The following is a 19,551-nucleotide window of genomic DNA, read 5'->3' as shown; positions in this document are numbered from 1 at the left end:
GTATGCTAAATGGGTCATGTTTACTCCACGCAGGACACAGCAAGAGTCCTTCTCAGAGCTATTGCAAGCTACCAGTGCCTGTAGCCTCCAGAAGGCACCTCTGTTTTCCAAGCTCAGGAAAGAGAATTATGAAATAGTAACCTGTCTAGAAAGGATTTTGATTTCCTGATCTGCCCTGGGGGCAGAGGGCCTCACCTGGAAGCCCTTGCCCTTCACAAGGGAAGGCCCACGAGCGCTGTGAACCTTGCAGAGATAGGCTGCTCCCTGGGCTGCTTGAATGACAAACTGCTTGAGGGTCCAGCCTGAGGGATGGGGAGCGGTTCATAATAACCTCTTTTCTGCTGTGTTTCACACTGTTCCACATAATGGTTATGACAAACTTCACAGAGCTCCTTCCACGGCAACCTGGATTAATGAATAACCTCAGTCTGGGCAGATATGGAAATCCACCCTTGTGACCCCTGCTCTTAGCCATTTCAGCTGAGAAGCAGCAACAATGGTATTTCGGTTGGGGAGACTTAGGAGAGGGTGCAAGGATAAAAAAAAAACAGAACATGGGAACAAGAAGGAGGGAAAATAAATAACTTCCTCATGATTAGGAGTGATCGGTAATGAGAAGTAGGCTTGGAGATGGCTTCCTCTGTGGGAACAGGCATGCAAAATTGAGGAGAGAAAGATGCTAGTACCACAAGGGCCTGCACATCTGTGAAGAAAAAGCATCTTTATGCAAATATTACTTTACTGGCATGTTCTGCAGCTGGAGCAAACTACTCTTGCTTTCTGCCTATGAAATCTGATGAAGTCTCACTCCTGACTTGCAGCAAGAGCAGAGAGGCAACCTAGCCCTTCCTAAAGGATGCACATGATCATCTGGCTAAAAGAGAGGGAAAAAGAAAAAAGAAAGTGTGCTTCCAGAAGGACAGAATAAGACAGGGACATTGTCAGACAAACGGCAGACACAAACCTAAGATTATGTGTCTGTGCTTTAAGATCCTGTCTAGGAGACAAGGTCAAAAGCAGATGGAAAGGTAAGATGTCTGAGGATGCTTGTGGTGGAAAAAAGCCCCTACCAAAGATGAAAAGCAGAAGAAGCAGAAGTGAAGAAAGGAGCTAGAAAGAGCAGAGGGAGAAAACATGAATGGCACACTTGGGAAACTCATAGCACTCCCAAAGGTACTCAGCAAAGCGAAACTGAAAACAAGAGGGAACGGGGCTGAAGATGGAGAAAATCAGTGATGGGTGACTGCAGGGGAATGGCTGAGCATGGTGGTCATGGGGACAGAAGCAAGGCCAGGACCCTTATAGGCAGAGCAGAGGCAAATGCTCTCACGCTTTCATGCCTGTGCATTAGGCTCAAACTCTGGCAGCCACCTCTCTACGCCAGCACCTTTTATTCCTTGTTCCAAGATAAACCGAGTTGAGCAAGGTTGCTGTGGGCTGATATCCATGCAAAGTCCAGGAGGGAGCTGTTGCTGGCAGAGACTCACTGGGCACGGCACTCAGGGGCTGCTGCTTCAATCCGAGCTTAGCAGTTGAGCAGGGAGAGACTGCTGAGTGTGAGTCCAAAGCTGAAAGGAGAGTAAGTTGCCAAACTGAGCACCAAAGTTGTTAGGGAAAAAACCCTTGTCAGCAGTTCTTAAACAAATATCTTTCATAAACACACTTGGGCTGCATCGTTGGGAGCATGCGTGTTGCTGCCATTGGTTCATGTATTTGCCTTTCAGAGATTCAGGGACATGTGTGCTACATGGGCCTGAAACTGAAAGATGGTGAGCACTCTCATCCCATGCTTGGCAGCTCCAGTAGGTACCATGTCCTCTACAGCATCAGGTTCCTCCCAGAAACTCCCCCACCAGGGCTGGAGCCACACACATTTTGAGAGGGATGAACGATACTCCTCAAGTGCTGTGTGCCTGTGTGGTCAGTGACTCCAGTGTGGAGTCATGAAGAGTATTCACGAGTTACAATTTAGTTATACAGAGCCCTGAATCACAAGACAGGGCCCCAAAATTTAAAGTGAATTAGGCCTTGGAGTGGTCTGCCATTTCTAGAATAGCCTGCCTCCGTTCCATTGCATACTGTGTGCCTTCCTCCCTGAGGACTTACATACCCCCAGATGAATGCATCTTTATACATAGGTAGCAATATAGCTTCTGCTCTGGGGTGGGCCTTGAAGCGTATAGTCATCAGACATACAATTTGAGCTACTCTAAAAATCACTCCCCTTTGTCAGCTAGCTCTACACTTCATTGATGTGTCACGTTATATATTCAGATGGAATGTAGTTAAGAGGGCTAATGGGATTGATCTTTTTTCTTCCATCTTTCGGGACTTTTCACCATTACAATCAGATTACTCCTGTTTGCCAGTCACCGAGTCCTCTGTACCACGAGCTGCCAAGCTTCATTTCCCCTTGGCTTGGGCACAGCCACATACTCTAATTCACTCACATCACATCAGTGCTAGCACAGGTCAGCTGAGGTACTGGTGGCTTCACACAGCGCTGCTCCCCTCTCCGTGGTGCGTTTCGGGGAGGTGGTGCTGCCCTGGCACGCTGGGAGCCTCACCGAGGTGGGAGATCTGAGAGTGTTGCCTAAGAGCTGTAGGTTCTTCTGCTGAACTAATGTTTTCCTGAGGTCTTTATTGTGTAACCACAGTGATTAAGGATTCCATGCTTTCAAAAGGAAATGAATATTCTGAGGGCTACGTAAAGAAGAATTTGGGAACTTAGGTGGCTAGGAGGGAAGGAATACAGAAGCATGTAATTGAGTGAAAGATGAAATGCTTCAAAAATTGCTTCAAATGTTGCAGAATGAGAAGTTAGTTAACAGCAAATTCATTGAAAGTGGCAGCAGAAAGAAAAGATTTGCAAATTTTGGCTGGATTAACCAATCACCTTCATTTAGAAAACAGAAGGTAATCACACAAAAAGTTAGTGTTCTGAAGAATTTGAATTCCCATGATTCATTCTGAAAAGTCAAGCACTACTTTTTCATATCACGGAAGCTTTGGTTTGAGTTTGTGGGGTTTTGCTTGGGTTTTTGTGTGTGTGTGTGTTTTTAATTATTATTTTTATTATTTGGTAAAGGCCCTTTAAAATAGACCTAAGCACTAATCAAAAGATCAAGGAATAAATGTGTAACTTGAAACAAAATGAAACATTTTGGGTGAAAAGAAACAGAGCACTTTGTGGATATTATTTTTACAGGCAAAATGAAAAATTCCATTTCAGGTTGACCTGCCTTACATCTGTTCTTCACCATTTGTCAGTGAGGTCCTCAACACAGGAACTCTAATTAGTGGTACAGTGAGCTCCAAATCCTTCTCAGGATTACCCAGTACAAAAGGTGGTTCTCTTGTGTGAAACAGCATTATTACTGTGAAGCATCCTCGGTACTGAGGGGTTTAGCATACCTTATTATTCTTGGCAACTCTGTGGATCATTGTTGTGCCAATAATCTTATTGAAAACATAGAGAAGGCAACTTGGCCAATTATTTGATAACCAAAACTAATTGCTAAGATCTGAGTCCAACAGTGGGGTATGAGAAAGATTTCCATAACACTAGTGCTTTGAAAAATATTTATCTCGTTCATTTTTTAAACAAACTATACTTGAAATATAGCTTAATTTTGTAAGAGTCTGAGAACATGAGCATTTAAAATCTTTCAACAGGTTTATCTCTTATGTCTCACATTAAAAACATAAACTGAAAATCTTATTCTTCAGTCTTTTACTCCCTATATAGAAGGTATATTGGTAAAGGCCCAGTGGAGTATAGGAATTCAGCTCATGTAATTCAGACTCTGTTATTTCTGTGCTGCAGAGGTAGTTTAGGCACAGTAAGAGCTCCCTTCCTAAAATAGTTCATAATTCATTGTCTAGAAAGTCCAAGGAGGAGCTCAAGCATTCACTTCAACTTCTTGAGCAACCCTGTCTAGTGGAAGGGGGTTAGAACAAGATGAACTTTTAAGGTTCCTTGTAACCCAAACCATTCTATGATTCCATGATCCTTCATAATAAGTACCATTGTACTGCTCAAAGTTTAATGAGCTTTAATAGTATCACTTGAAGGAAGGGTGTTTCCTCCCTCCATAGAAACTGCCTTGTGAATCTGTACAGAAATGTCCTGCTCTTCCTTCAGTGAGCTAAGGCTTTGGTTAAGATCAGTTTCAGTGGTGAAGTTCAGGATTCGGGGAGGGGGAGGAAGGAAGGCACATTTTCATACTGCTGAATACACTGGAACATTTTGCTGAAATATCTCCTTCTATGATGTAGCTGTAGCTGCACAGGAAAATCTAATTAAAATATGCTTTGTTTATAAACTCCTCTTGAAATAGAGGAGACTTGAGACCAACAAACTCATTTAATAAATGAAAGCAGGAGGGAGTACTTGATCTTAGATAGGCACATATTGTTTTCTATTTTGATTATAGGGTAGATAGTGTAATTATAGGGGCAATATAAATAATAAAATAATAGGTACACTGAAACTGCATTTAATTAGTATCTAATTAATCAGAAATATTAGTCAGATAGATCAGAGGCAGTATATTGGGAACAGAAAAAAATCTTCAAAGAGAAGTGGGAGTTAAGGCATCTGAGAAGTCTGAAAGATTACAGACAGTTAATTTAAAGGTAATAAACTGGAAATGCATACAAATAGCTGCCTGTTGACATTTCTGGTCGTACCTAAGAAGTGGGAGAGCAACCAATTTTAAATGTCAGAGCTGGAAACTGTCTTTTTACTTAGTGTTATTCTTTGAAACTCAAAGCTGGAAGATAGTATCGCAGTCAAGAGCTAGCAGGAATTTTGTATTTTTGGTGCATCTATAAAAAAACATATGAAGAGAGGAAAATCGCTGAGCTTCATGGTACAAATCATCAGCTAAGAAAACAAGGAGTGACTAGTTTGTGGATGTATTTTTTATTTGCAAGGTTTCTTGCTTTTTCCTTTACAGTACTTACTCCTAGCCTCTCTTGGAGGCATGATGCTGGACATGAAACAACATCTGACTGACTCCATGTCTATTCCTATTGCATTACCCCTGGAAAAAGCCGGTGGATACCGAGCACTTTTTAGTGGGGAAAAGAGCCAAGATAACATAGAAAATGTTGGTCTGTTGTGCATATGAGATATAAATATTCCCTTGTCATGGCTTAGGAGGTTTGGGAGGCCTCAGACTGACTGGAGACACCATGTTGTCACATGCCAGCCTGTTGGAAAACAGCTGGGAAGTCACCACAGAACAAATTGCTATTCACAAGGCAAAACCCTAAAACAAAGCCTGTCCTTCAAGTCCTTGTGGCCCAGTAGGATGCAGCATGGCTAAGGACACTGGGTCATCAGCTGCACAGGCGAAGAACCTCAGTGGTGTTTTGCCAAGAGCCCGATGGCTGTGTCTCATTTGCATGTGCACATCTCAGTTACAGTCCTGCCAGTAAACACAGCATTTCTTCAAACCTATAGACAGAAAGGGCGTGTGTGGTGATTTGATAGGCAGGGGGACAAGATGTGCCAAACCAGTGGTAGGCATAGCACCCAGCCTCTGAAACCATGGCCAGCTTTATTTCTAACACAATGCATGGCATTTTCAAACTGTTTGGTGATTATATTCCTTGGGCTTGTTCAGACCTGTGAAACTAAATGCCTGCTCACAAATATATTAGTATTTCCAAAGAGTCTTGTACAAACAGCAGTTCTCACATAATAACTGTCATCAACCAGGCAGCTGTACAAATTCACCTAGCAAAGTCTGGGCTATAGCACCATTACTTAATCAATTCTAACTCAGCTTTTGTCTCAGCTTCTTCTAGGGTTTTTCCAACCCTTTCCTTCCCAGAACACTCTAACAGAGACATGCTCCAAACTCTCCCTTCCACTCCTCCTGCAACTGGACAACAGGGATTGGGCAAGTTCAAACAGTTGCCTCTGCTGAGCTAAGAAACCCTATGACTTCTAGTTGTGGATTTGTACCCATTTGGGCTTTCTTTTTGCCTGGAGCACCTGGGCCTGCCTAGCACCTGGGACTTCCTAGCACATCTATGAAGCAACAGATATGAGATATCAGACATGTTTTTAATGACAGCTTATGTGCAAGGCCTAATGAAGAAGGCAATGAGCATAGGAAGATTAGTAGCAGGAATCTGGCTTACAGAAACAGGAGAGTGAGTCTCTGCTTCAGAATCGTCAGTTCTGCATGTTGAATGTCTAAATCAGAGAGGTCCCTTCAGCAAATGACTGAAGTGCAGGTTCAGTCTTATCACTGGAAGAGCACAAGGGATCCTGGGCAGATGCTTGCCCAGCCCTATGCCTCCTATGCAGGGAGATGTGATGGATGTTGGGGAGGAAATTGTCGTATGCCCACGGGAGGATTGTAAAGACATAATTAAGAGGGTCACACAGGGCCCCAAGCACATTGTCTAGATTACCTTGGAATCATCAGGTCAAAGATACTCCTAAGTTAAGGAGAAGAATTGCCAGACTAGCAATGGAAGGTAGAAAGAGGAGTTAGCATGCATATTGCTGCAGAGGAGGATTTAGTGGTTCTCATCAATAAACAAGCGCACTAGTAATGGCTTTCTACTTAAATGTTCTAGTTGGGAAGACTAGATCCTGAAGAGACTGATGCTCTTGCAGTGCAGTGGGTAGGTGTAAGGAAAAAAACCTGGCTGTCTGACATGCTCAGCTACTGGAGCACAGCACTGAAGAGTGATATTGCCAAGTGCTTGCTTTGAGGTCTCATACAGTGTACACTTATTTTTCTTATGCACTGTGGAAAAAACAAAGAGCATGCTGGAATCCCTTTTCCACCTGCACTCTTGGTCTTGCCTTAGCCCTGTTGAGGCCAGAAGGACTCACGTTCAGTGATGTTCCTCAATGAGGTAACTCTCCAAACAGTTTGGGTGCCAGGAGCCTGTGGGCTAATTGCAGGCTCTGCCATGTCTTCTCCTTTTTCACCTGTACAAACCAATGTGTCTGCAAAGAACTTGAATGGCTGAACAACTGTCATCTTAGAAGAAAGTTGCAAAGCTATTTCATTCTCAGTCCTGAGGCTACAGATGGAGTTCAGGTAGATACACAATTAAGCTGGTATGATCAGAGTTGCTCCTAATATTCATAATGCCAACAGAACAGTTCTTCTCACATGCATATCAAAATGCTGAGAGATGGAGTGTACTGGCTAAATCACAATGCTTTATGTAACTATGTTTCTACAAGACTCTTACTCAAGGATCATATTATCCTTTTTGTACCTCCAAAGCTCAGACTTAGGATAATTATTGATTTATTGCTCCAGCTGGGAGACTTTCTGACCTGCAGTGACTGATGTTTTATTTCATTCAAATTCCAAACATAAAGCAATATGGTATTTTGCTACTGCTGGTTATGAATCTTTTTTTAAAAACAAAACAAAAGAAAACACCATATAATAGTTATTGCCTTGATTTTCATTGTTTCTCATTGTCATTGGTGGCTGATGCTATCTCTGCTTGAAAACAGGACTGCAGATTTTCTTGTTTGAATGTAATTTGTGACCTAGCTATGCTCATTTTAAGCTTGCTTGACTTTCTTCATGGCAGAGTCACTTACCGTTACTGTCTCGTGCAGCTGCTTCTTTCCTAAATGGGCTCACTTGCAAGATTTGACAGAGATTTTTTTCCTACATAATTTAGGACTCTTGAAAAATAAAAAAGATGCAGCTAAAAAAAGAACATGGAAAGCTCAGAGAGCATTCCAATGCACGGAAAGCACTGGGGGAAGCTTCAAAAGGCTACAGGAGTGCTATGGTTAATGCAAAAGCTTAGTAAGGGCCTGAGCTGTGTAGGTGTGTACGTGTGTGTATCTGGGGCAGCTGGAAGACCATGGCAGCAGCCTATGGAAGTAAGGCTGCAGTTCAGAAAGCCCTAGAAAACAGAGAAATCATCCTGAACAAGCACTTAGGGAGAGCAGAGCTTCCAAGGGAGGTTGGAGGACAGTCAGGAGACAAGGGTCTCATCTTCAATGACATGGATGGAAGCAATACCTTGGGTCTTTCCCTGCATAGAGTCCTTTCTGGTCCTTAGCTGCTCTCAGCACTCCTCACTGAGATGCTCTCAGCCACCTTCAGTGCTTCAGCATCACTTTGTGTGCATGGCTATTCAAACACTCCAAGAGATGCATTTGTACCACATACAGACAGAGGCAGTCTGCCTGGTGATGACAGATGACAGTTTGTCACCTCTTCCCATGACCTCCAACCCTCACGAGTGACCTCTAGACAGGGTATTCCCCTCTGCACAGCCGAGAGGGAATCACATATTGGAAAAGGATGGGGAGATCTCACTCACCATTGCAGATCGGAGGTTGCAGATTTTGCTGTAACCCCATGACCATTGGCCTTGGCTACAGAACTCATGGGTTCTCTTGCCTTGTCCCTGATTATCTGCCACGCTTCCCAGTGCCTTTTTCCAGTGTTTGCTTGCCTGACCTGTAAACCTGGTTTGCTTTTGTGCCCAGGAGCATAATCATACAGTTGGCTTTACCGAAATGTTACTTGCCCACTGACAACCCCACATAGCCCCTTACTTTGCATCATCTGCCCGGCCCTCTTCCACTTCTTAGTCATCACGTCGATTGCAAATTATGCTTGCAGTGCTATTATGGTTTTTTTCAAGCCACCTGATCAAATTATAAAAGGGTACAGGCTGCAGTGGAAGTAAATTTAACTGGTAAATTTAATTGGTAAATTTAGCTGGCTCACATGGAATGACATTTGTGACATATTGAGTATTTAATCTATTTAATGCATTGACGTGCTATTGATGCTTAAACAGAAGTATCATACACAACCAAATTAAATGTCTTTTTTATGTCAGTAATTTCACCAAGAACACTCAGCAAACAGTCTCAGAGAACCCAACAGCCTACCTTGGGAAGATTCATTTGCCAGAAATCTGCATACTTTGACTTAAGTTATATTGTCAACTCTCTAACATTTTGTTAATTTAAAACTATGTCAACATTATTTTTCCAAAGATCAGGGTCAGGATGAGTCCTAGACTAATTTAGTTTTTTTCTCCTTTTAAATATTAGCTCCAAAATAGCTGCCTCCCAGTTCTCTGGAACTTCTCTAGGGCTCCAGAAGGTACTAAAAATAAGAAGCGATGATCCATAAGATTTTTTTAATGTTTAGATGTGAGTTATCTGGATTTTCTGATTAATTAATGACTTTCTAATAGCTCCAGTTTTGCATTATCCCTAGTCACCTTTGCAATGAAGAGTTTCATTCTGATGAATACTTTATTTTTAAATATGTACTGGCCAGCTGTGATATTCCATCATTGTTATTGACAGTTCCTCTATTTCAATCCACAATTTTATGACTTACTTTTGTTCCTGAATATCTACTGCTACCTGTATTAGATTGTCTCTTGTGTTCTTTTCCTTCCTCTATTAGTCTTTCATGGTAGCTGGCTTCCTCTTTTTATTCATTGTTATCAAATTTCCCCATTTCTCCTTTTTATTTTATATTTTCTTTGTTCTTTCTTTTTTTCTTGGTCTTCCACTTTTGTAAAGATGTTTTTAATCAGTGTATATTTCTGTTCTGATTGTGGTTTAGCATTTTTAAAGCTACATATATTTGTAAAGAAATCTCTGTTGCTAGTCATGGTTTCCCATTTCTGCTTTCCCTCTGAGTCAACTTACAATTATTTTCAAGTTTGAGAAATAGTGCCTTGAAAAGGACTTTTATCTATATATTTATTTATATATATTCAAATACATACATATTTTTTACACATAAAATAACAAAATCATATGTCCTAATCATTTCTTTTCCTAAACAGTCATTATCTTGTAATTTTGCAAACAGTTTTTTCTTTATCTCATAATATGAGATGCAGAATTCCCTGGGTTCGATATAACATGTTTTGAGGCATTCTTAAAATACCAAGGACACTGAAACACTGACAGCATGAGACCACCAAAAAGTCAACAAGAGTTCACCGATCTCTGCAACATGGGCTGTCATTTTCCTTGTTTGGTGGAACTGGATAAGTTCTGGAAAATATCCTGCCTGGAAAACCTATTAGGTATATGTTTGAATTTTACCACATGCTGAATGACTTTTCAGAATGAGACTGAATTTAAATCATTGTAAAATGATTCCCTGGTACCTCTAGAAAAAAAAAGATAGAAGTCACAAAAATACAGAAAGAGCAATTGCTGTTGGCAAATATTATCTAAATGTCTAAAATTCAGCATATCCTTAACATCACTGCTACACTGCAGCAGGTGTGTTCAGACTGTAGCTTGTTATATACTACAGTATAACATCCATAGGTGATTAAGAAGTAAGATACATTCGTATTTCACAGGGTTCACATCTGTGTGTTTGCAGATGAAACGTTGTGGTCTGCTCTCCATAGCCTTGATCTACCAAGGTATTTGTAGATCTTCAGAGATGAGAGCAAGTAAATGATCCTACTCAATCCTAGAGCTATTGCTATGTTTAAAAGTGTTACTGATTGAGGGCTATAAATAGCAGAGTAACAGAATGAGAGCTAACAATCCAAATTTCTGTCATTAAAACCTGCCATTAGTCTTTCTGAAACAGCGCCTGTCAGAGCTCATCAGTGTCCTGGCTAGCACATCTACCACTGCTTATCAGTCTTGTATTGAAACAGTTAGTTGCCGAAAATGTGCCTTTGCTGAAATCAAAAATAGCAGCAGATCTGATGCAGTGTCAGCCACAGTAATCAATGCTCCTTGGCTCTGGGAATGAGTTCCTAGAGAAGGAGAATGGCAGAGAGAGTTCATGTACAAACCCTGCCAGAATTGCAGACAGGCTGATGTTCAGAGCATCGCTTCACCTGGAGAGCAGAAAAGCCCCCTGCTGTGAATGATTTACTGCCCAGGGCAAACCCTTTACTAGCCCAATGAATAATTAATTACTTACACGGTGTGAATCAATAGCAGCAGGAGAAAGTGCATCCTAAATAAATTCCCAATATCAATCAGATGGAGCCATGTTCCAGATGCTCTAAAAGGGTGTCTTGATGAGCAAGTTACTATACTGGTGTTGGTAGAGATCAGAGATAGGTTTTGCCTCACATTTCTGGCTAAGGAAGCTAAAATATTAAAAGGAGTGTTAAGATTAACACATGCAGCTCCTTTATTGCAGTATTACATGGCAGGACCACAAAAAAAAAACCAAAACAGGCTCATATCTCTAAGTGTAAATTACCTGAAGAATGTGGAAGTAAAGAGGAGCATGGAGCAGAGTTGCTTGCAAAGCAGGAGTGGATGTAACCCAGACCAAATGAATGTGAATTTGCAACACCATGAGAAGGGAGAGCAAGTGCTCTCCCTGTGCTTTGAGGGAAGGGCCTAAGGGGCTGAAACCCCAGAGCTTTTTCTCCAGAGGAAATGGATCCTTGCTCCAAGCAAGAGGGTGAAAAAAAGAGGAGTTTTTCCTTTTCTCTTCTGTTCCTTGTCTTGTTTTAGGTCGTAAAAAATAAATCAAAACCTGTGAGAGTGGTGGGACTCTTCTGTTCATGCTGGACCTACTTCGCCTCAGAAAGCAAATTGAAAGCATGGATTATCTAATCCATGAAGTGTGAAGTTTAATGGAATGAGAGGCCAGGGCCAGCCTCCCAGCCAGTCACCGTGCAGCATCTGTGCTTCCCTTACAGCTAGATCTGTTATAAAAATCCCTACAAGCCCTGCCTTTTTGGAGAATGCGCTAAATTTTTGAATCACTCAAAACTTCAGTCTGATTTGAGGAATGCTCAGTGAGGACAATTAATTAGCTTCCAAACTATGTGAGGTGCAAATATGCAGTGAGTCAAACTGCTTATGCAGACAACAGTAACACTCTCAACGTCATTTAAAAGCAAGCCTGAATAGAAATGTTTTGGGGTTTCTGTCCTTACAAAACGCAGGCAGTAAAGGTCAGTTAATGCAAGAATCAACCAGTATGTGTTGTTGAATGAGGAAGGACAGAAGTGAAAAACTGGTTTGCACTGACCTGTTGAAAATCCCTAGAGGTACTGCTGGACACCCTGGTGTAGCAGCGCTTTGCTCATGAGCCAGCTGACCCCTTTGAGCATGGGTGCTCTCCCAAGCCATGCACCAGAGAGCATCCATGGGCAATGCATTACCAGCTTAGGAATGCTGCACTCCCGCTGCTCTGTTTTCCCAGTTGTCAGCTCTGTTTATAAATTGTCCCCTTATAGAAAATCCAGCACCTGCTATGGACACCTCAAGCTGCCAAGTGTTTGAATGTACCTCAAAAAGAGCTCTTCTGTGCTTTAGCCGATAAGGCTCAACTCTCTGGTTAAAGCAGCTTCCCAGCATTTCTAAGGGCAAGTTTAGGCTATTGTGAACAAACCTCTACAATTTTTTTGAGGTAGACCTAACATTTACAGTATACTCTTCCAGAACAAAATGGCAGATCCACTGGGCCTTGAACACACTACCCTCTGTAAGTGTAGAATGTTTGTGTTTTACACAGCCTCTAAAGATGAATTCAGACCCGTAATTCAAACAAATAAATATATAAAAAAGAATCCTACTGGATCTTTTGCTATTTAGTTCAGCTGATTTGCACTTTTGATATTACCAAAATATGATTATTATTTATGAATAACTCCCAGGTGGAAAATATCAGATGCCTGGACCTGTTCAGACTCAAACAGCAATGAGCAAACAATTGGTTACACACAACAGAAGACACAAAAGGGCTGTATCAACCCCACTGCTTGACTGGATCAAGCATGGTCCAAAACACAAGTAGCATGACACAGCTCCTGCTGCAAAAGCAAAGCAACCCTGAAGAAAACTCTAGCTGCCAATCTGTGAAGATGGAGATCCTAGAGTTGCTCATATCTGGCTGACAGGGGAGCTGGGGCTGGTGCATCTTCAGCTGAAGGAGGACTTCTGGGAGGCTGCACAATGATGCAAGGGCTCCTGGGTTTTGGAATTCACTCCTCCACCCCTATGGCCAGAAATAACTCTGAATTCTTGACCTCCAGGCATAGTATAATTAGCCCATTTATTAGTCTGGGCTTTTGGGGAGGCTTCAAATGTACAAGGGGTGACAGAGCTCAGAGATTAATGATTTTTTGGAGGTAGTTGCTTTTCACCGGGGTTAGTGATTTGTTTCTGCATTTCTTGCACTTTATATGGCATAAATGGAATAACTTGACACTGCCAGAGTATAACATGGGCTTTCCTCATGTAGCCTAGTCAGAACTCATACAGAGGTGAATGAAATGTAACCTCAAATGCTTCGAATGTTATAAATTTCTGTTTCTGTCTGGACTATTCATCTCATTTTCTCCACTGCAAAGTTGGACCATAATGTTACTGAATAAAAATTCTTGAACAGGAGTAGCCTTTTACCAAGGCCAGGCTGACGGCACAAATCATCAGTGACCCTGGCCTACAAGCTTTGTCTTTCTGCCTTACAGATGGACCATGCTTACTCAGGAATGGTCTTCACACCACGAACAAGGTGGACCTGGTGGTCTGTCTTCAGGGAAGCCAGCACCCAGTGATGTTGAAGTGCAGAAACACTAATCTGTGATGCTCACTGCCCCAAAATAAAAGGAGGTCAAGTGCTGAAAAGGACTCCAACTGGATTAGCTTTTATACTGTTCCTGCAAACTTCTAATTGCACTAGACATTCACAGACAACAGCAGAGAATTGTTCCCACTACAAGGTATTACCCAAGCTTCCCTGGAGTTAAGGAAGGCAAAAAAACATTGTTCAAACAACTTCCCAGGAGCACCTGACAAGGTACAGTAAAAGAGAAACAGTCCACCAGGGAGACACCACTACCATATAACCACTCTTGAATGCCTCCCAAGTGCCTCCTGACTTGACAAAGGTAAGCACAGGGCAAGCCCCTAATTACACAATAGTGATTGTGCAAATTATCAGCAACAGGTGGAAGCAGAGGTTTAATGGAATAAGACTTAGTGCAGTGTGGATGAGATGGGCTGGCATGACCAAACACAGCAACCCAGACACCTTGCAACTCATGGGAGCAGTGGCAGCAGCCTGGGCCCTTTGCAAGGAAAGGCAATGAGCTGCCTCCTGACATGTTGCACATATACCATCATATAGATCCCACCATCCAGCCTTAGTCACTTGTCTCAGTGAGGGCTTTGGATTCCTTTCAAAACACTGGTAAAATTGTTTGAAATACATTGATGTGGACTGTGTTATCACCAGCTTCTTCTTCCCCTCTAAAATCAAATGGACAATATGAAAAAAAACATCAGGTTCCTCAGATTTTACTTAAAAATCTGAAATAACATTTTTTAAAGCATATGACCCAGACCTTAACACACAGTTTTGAAATATGTTTCTTTCCTCTGTATTTATTATGCAGAGAAATATAAACATAAACTCAGAATCTTGAAATACATTCTAGGCATTTAGTGCTCTGAATTGACCCATGTCTAATGTTGTTCCAGGTAATCTCAAAAAGCCTTAAATTTAACACTCTCTCTCCGATTTTAATGTTACTCACTTTTGTGATTATGCTTTCAAACCAAGGTATTTAAGAATACAGTGCAGGATGTGAATACGAGCTCACTTGCAGACCAGTCTTTCACACCACAGGCTTCAAAAATCATTTCTAAGCACTTAAATCTAAAAAATGCATTACTTCTTCTGAGCATGGACTAGTAGTCAAGAGAGATCATGCAGATCTAAATTAACCTTCTGCTACCAAATATAAAAAAAAGGGAACCTTTGAAGCCCAAGAACAGCTAAGAATAATTGCCAGTAAGAAGATGGAGTCACGTGAACAGGAAGCAATATTCACGTTGCAGCCTTACGCAACTGTCAAGCTGAAATCAGAAACCAGAGATTTTTCACTTCACCACCGTTCTTTAGGTTTACTATCCTACCTATAGTATTCCTACACCTGTGAATCCTTTCAGATGAACTGCTTTTCCATTTCTTTTCTTTTTCTTGTCCTTTTCCTTTTTTCTTTCTTTGATTTGTTTTCTTTTCCTTCCTTCCTTCCTTCCTTCCTTCCTTCCTTCCTTCCTTCCTTCCTTCCTTCCTTCCTTCCCTCCCTCTTTCCTTCCCTTCCCTTCCCTTCCCTTCCCTTCCCTTCCCTTCCCTTCCCTTCCCTTCCCTTCCCTTCCCTTCCCTTCCCTTCCCTTCCCTTCCCTTCTCTTCTTTATTCTTTCTCTTTTCTCACCAGTGATTAAAAGTCCTTTCTCAATAAAATCCTGAAATATTCCATATAGACATACAACCATGTTAAATCCTATTAATCAATTAATTATAGTTCAGGAAATGCCCACTGAGGTGTACTAATACAATCAAAAATGTTTACAGGAGCTTAGAAACCACAACTAAACCTATTCTCAAATTAGGTTAGCTCTCAAATGCACATTAGCATTTGCTCCCAGTTCTTCAAGAAAGCTTAGAAAGTTGTGTGTTATGAGTCTTTTTGGAATGTTGCCATCAGTTCCACCATGAGGGTGTCTGGGTGTCGAGTGAGCACTTCTGAAAGTGCTTTCCAGTCGTGTTTGAGAGTTGAGTATTGGAAAGCATGACCTACTCCAAAAACCTGGCCCACTGCATAGGGCAACAAAAATATGGTAACTCTCAAGGAGCGCATGTAAGCATCATGCAATACATCTTTACATAGACTACTGTAAACGCTCACTGCTCTGGAAGCCATTAAATTGGAATAGGTTTCCAATAATAGAAATGTGTTAAGGAAATCATTATATACACCTGGATGGTGGTGGATCATGTCCAACAGGCATTCGGTAACAGGGAACAAATAACTGTTGCAGGCCTAAGGACGTTCACATTTTCAAGCTTAAGGTCTTCCAGTGTGTTCAGATACTTGAGAGAGCACAGTTTTAGGTGTCACATTGTATTGACATGACAGATACCTGCACTCATGCCACACAACTTGTGCAGGCATGCAGTCCTTAAAAGAAGCAGCAACTTTTGGCTCCAGTCAATAGTACGTGCATCCTGACACATTACTTTTGTTTAAGATCTTGGCTGGGAGTCCAACCTTTGGGTCACTGAGTCAGTACTGCACAGAAGATATTTTCCTGTATTTGGTAACACCAGTTTTTTCAGAAACATATCAGTAATGCTAAGTCCACATTTCATTTTCATATTCCATATTCTCATATGTGCACCTTAGTGGATGACGTCATATACCACCTATGTATGCTGATCTACAACAGTTCCACTGACCTCTGGTATTTCTTCAGTGCCAGTTGCAAGGATTTTACTGATGAATATCTGACCCCTGCCTGATATGCACCTTTTTCAGTAGAAAAGTCACCGTGCAACTGGTCATGCTCTGTTGCTGAGATGTCTCTTTGATGCATTGGAACTCCTAAACCTCTGTTGGATTTTGCCTGACACATTGTTATCTGCAAGAATTAATATGCTAAGTGCTGTAAATTTGGAATCCTTTCTCTTACTGCAACACAGCTCCATGTTGTGTGATAATTCCTCCCCCAGTCTACATGAGAATACTGCAGCTAACTATATAAAACTTTCTTAACTTCAACATTCTTTGAAAGCCATGAGCAAAGCATCAGGCCTGAATTGCCCATACAGAACAGGCCCAAACTATAAGTGATAGGCAACACACCTCAAAATGCTGTACAACTGGTCCCCATGCAACTAAATGCCTCTTTCTTTAAGGAACAGGAATTAACATTGCAGCACACATACAAGACAGAAGCCTTCAGCAGCTTTCCTTCAGTGCAGTGCTCAGCTTGAAGACTGAAAGAAACTTCACAAGAGCACTACCAGCCCCAGCTCTGGTCAAACTGAGATCAAGGGATAGCTTGTGAGATCAGGCCCTTTGTAATAGGCTAAATCCTGCCGTGCTAATTCATCTTTTGCACAGTCTAGTGGTGGGATGCAGATCAAGAAACCTACCCTTTCTTCACAGCTAGTTTGTCCAGGAACTGGCTGAGTCACCTCACACAAAGCCCTTTTAACTCAGACTTAAGTGGCTGGTTTAGATGCCTTCAGATAAGGAGCTTTCAACAGAAGACATTACTTCCCTGCACACAATTTATTCTAGAAGCAATGCTCCTCAGCTCTTCCCCCTACAGACTCACAAATGCAACATGCTGACCTTCATGGGTTTCAACAACACCTTAGAGTGGCTTCCAAATACAGCCCCTGCTTAGCTTGAATACATTCTACCATGACCTTTCCTAATACTTAACGTGGAATCCCTGGTGCACCTCAGCAGTGTACTCAGCAGAAGTCTATGAAAATGGATGAGCTAAAAAGAGTTGCTCTTTTTTTTTTTTTTTCAAAATTGTTCAGCTTTCTGTCTGTCACAAGTAGTCAGAATTCCCTGTCCTACGGCTGATGTACTGTTGTTAAGCCCTCCACACAGCTCTAAGATTGCTATAGCTATAAAATGGTTCTTAGTGAGTCTTACTTTCTTACTTGTGGGAAAAGGAAAACAGTATTATGTCCCACAGCATGGCAGGCAAAACATATTTCATTTTAGACTACTATAAAAGCAAACACTAAAAATTGCTACATGAAAACCTCAAGGTATTCACCAGAACATTTCCCGGTCTTTTTTTTAATAAAAATGGCTGTGTTTTTCTTCCTTTTATATATAGATAGAGGACACTTGTTTCCCAGGATGCCCTTCTGAGGTTAAGACTTTGCAATGGGGGTAGAAGTTAAAATTAGCGTCATTTATTTATTTATTGTATCTAGGTACATGACTGGCACTTGGTTGCATTGTTTCCTCTTACAGTAAGTAATCAACATTTTTCTTTCTCATATAGCATTTCAATCTTCATTTAGCAGTAATTTAAACATATCAGTATTAACAATTGTAAGCATACCCTGAAATAAACACACTACGGTGCAAGATGCCTCGTGCTCTGCTTTTAATTCCAATTAAAGATGTAGTAGAAACTCTCCTGGAAGAAAAGATAACCTCAAGCAAACTATTTTAATGCTGTAAGGGCAAACAAACTCTTATGGAAAGCTAAACACAGCTCATGGTAAATTACAGGGCAGTCTTTCCCAGAGTATGAAAGGATATAAGCAGACTAAACTGACTTTGTCCACTCTCACAAAGGAGAAAGAACACGTGGCAGAGAGAAGTGTCATTTGACCCTGAAATAAAGACCCAAGGTAACGTTATGATTACAGTTGTGGATATTCTCAACAGAACTGCTCTGCTTTATGCCCATCCCTGCAGACAGATCTCAGATGTTCAAGCATGCTCCCTTATAAACAGTTCTTCCATAAAAGACTAGAAAATACGAAAAACGTTAGGCAGGGATGTGCTAGACCTGTCCTCTGATATCAAACACAGACCCTGTAGGGCCATTACTTTGTGTTACATATGTAAACAACTACTCCTGTGCCCTGACTTCCAAAACAAGAAGATATTTTTGTTTAAGTTCACAAGAAAACAGAAGTAAAAAGTGCCTGGCAGTTTTTGAAGGAGAAACATCTTAATTACACGGAGACAGGCAGATTGCCTGCCTGTGGAAAGCTAAGTCTGATAGCTAGGTTTGATGTAAACTGGCCACCTCCTGAAGAGCTTTCTCGTTTAGTACTCACAAGATAGCTAACCAAAGTGAAACCCCTCGTACTTCATTAATAGATGCTGTAACTAAAATGAAACTGATTTCCTGGATTCTTTTAAATAAAGCTACCCAAAATAGTCTCATACCACTGCCAAAAATTTAATGCAGTCCAAATTCCCATGGAAAGCATCAGTGTGTAGTATTTTCTTCAGCTGATGTATAATTACTGCTCAAATGAAATGCCATGTATTTCACCTGGAGTTCAGGAGCCACTGCCATAATCCATAAAAAGGAGGCTATGTAGCATACTTCTTTTTCATGTTGTGTTGAAAGGAAAATGCTTATAATAATGAGGCATTTGAGGCAATGTTGTACTATAAGGGTTGTTGAATATATCAGATAGAAAATACAGTCTGTTCTAAAAAATTTGGCAATGGCTGTACATCAAAACTAATAAGGTCAACAGGAGTACATAGAGAAATCTGGAGTCTTAAGAGCCAAATCTTATGAGATGCAGAATGGTCTCATCTTACTCAGAGTATTAAGCATTGTGTGGTCTCTGTAAGCAGCCCCAGTTACAGAAGAATAAATGTAATAACTCATATCACAAGGTCAGAAAGATTAATACTGATACTAAAAATAAATCGTTTCTTATGTGTTTTTAACTGTCCCAGAACCTTAGTTTACAGCTATGGGACATTACTCCCTTAACTGAGAACATGTTAATCTTCCCATTTGCATTTCAGTATAAGTCATCTTGGGGTGCCCTGTGTGACCCAAGATTGCTCTTTGGAGCTGTTTTATAAATCAGTACTTGTGGCTAAGCTTGTATATTCTGATATCTCTGTTAGCTGCAGCAGTTTGTTAGTGTGATAGGCTGTGCTATTAGCATTTAATTTCAGTATCTTTTATGAGCTTTGTGTGAGGCTCTGTTTTGTGCATTCCTTTCGAAAAGGACAGGATCAATACTGTTTCAATTGTGATCTGGT

This window comes from Neopsephotus bourkii, unplaced genomic scaffold (assembly GCF_033783945.1).
Source record: "Neopsephotus bourkii isolate Nb327-2 ecotype Australia unplaced genomic scaffold, CSIRO-AGI_Nbou_v1 NB_1481, whole genome shotgun sequence".
Classification (NCBI taxonomy): domain Eukaryota; kingdom Metazoa; phylum Chordata; class Aves; order Psittaciformes; family Psittacidae; genus Neopsephotus; species Neopsephotus bourkii.
This window is presented reverse-complemented; position numbering follows the sequence as displayed.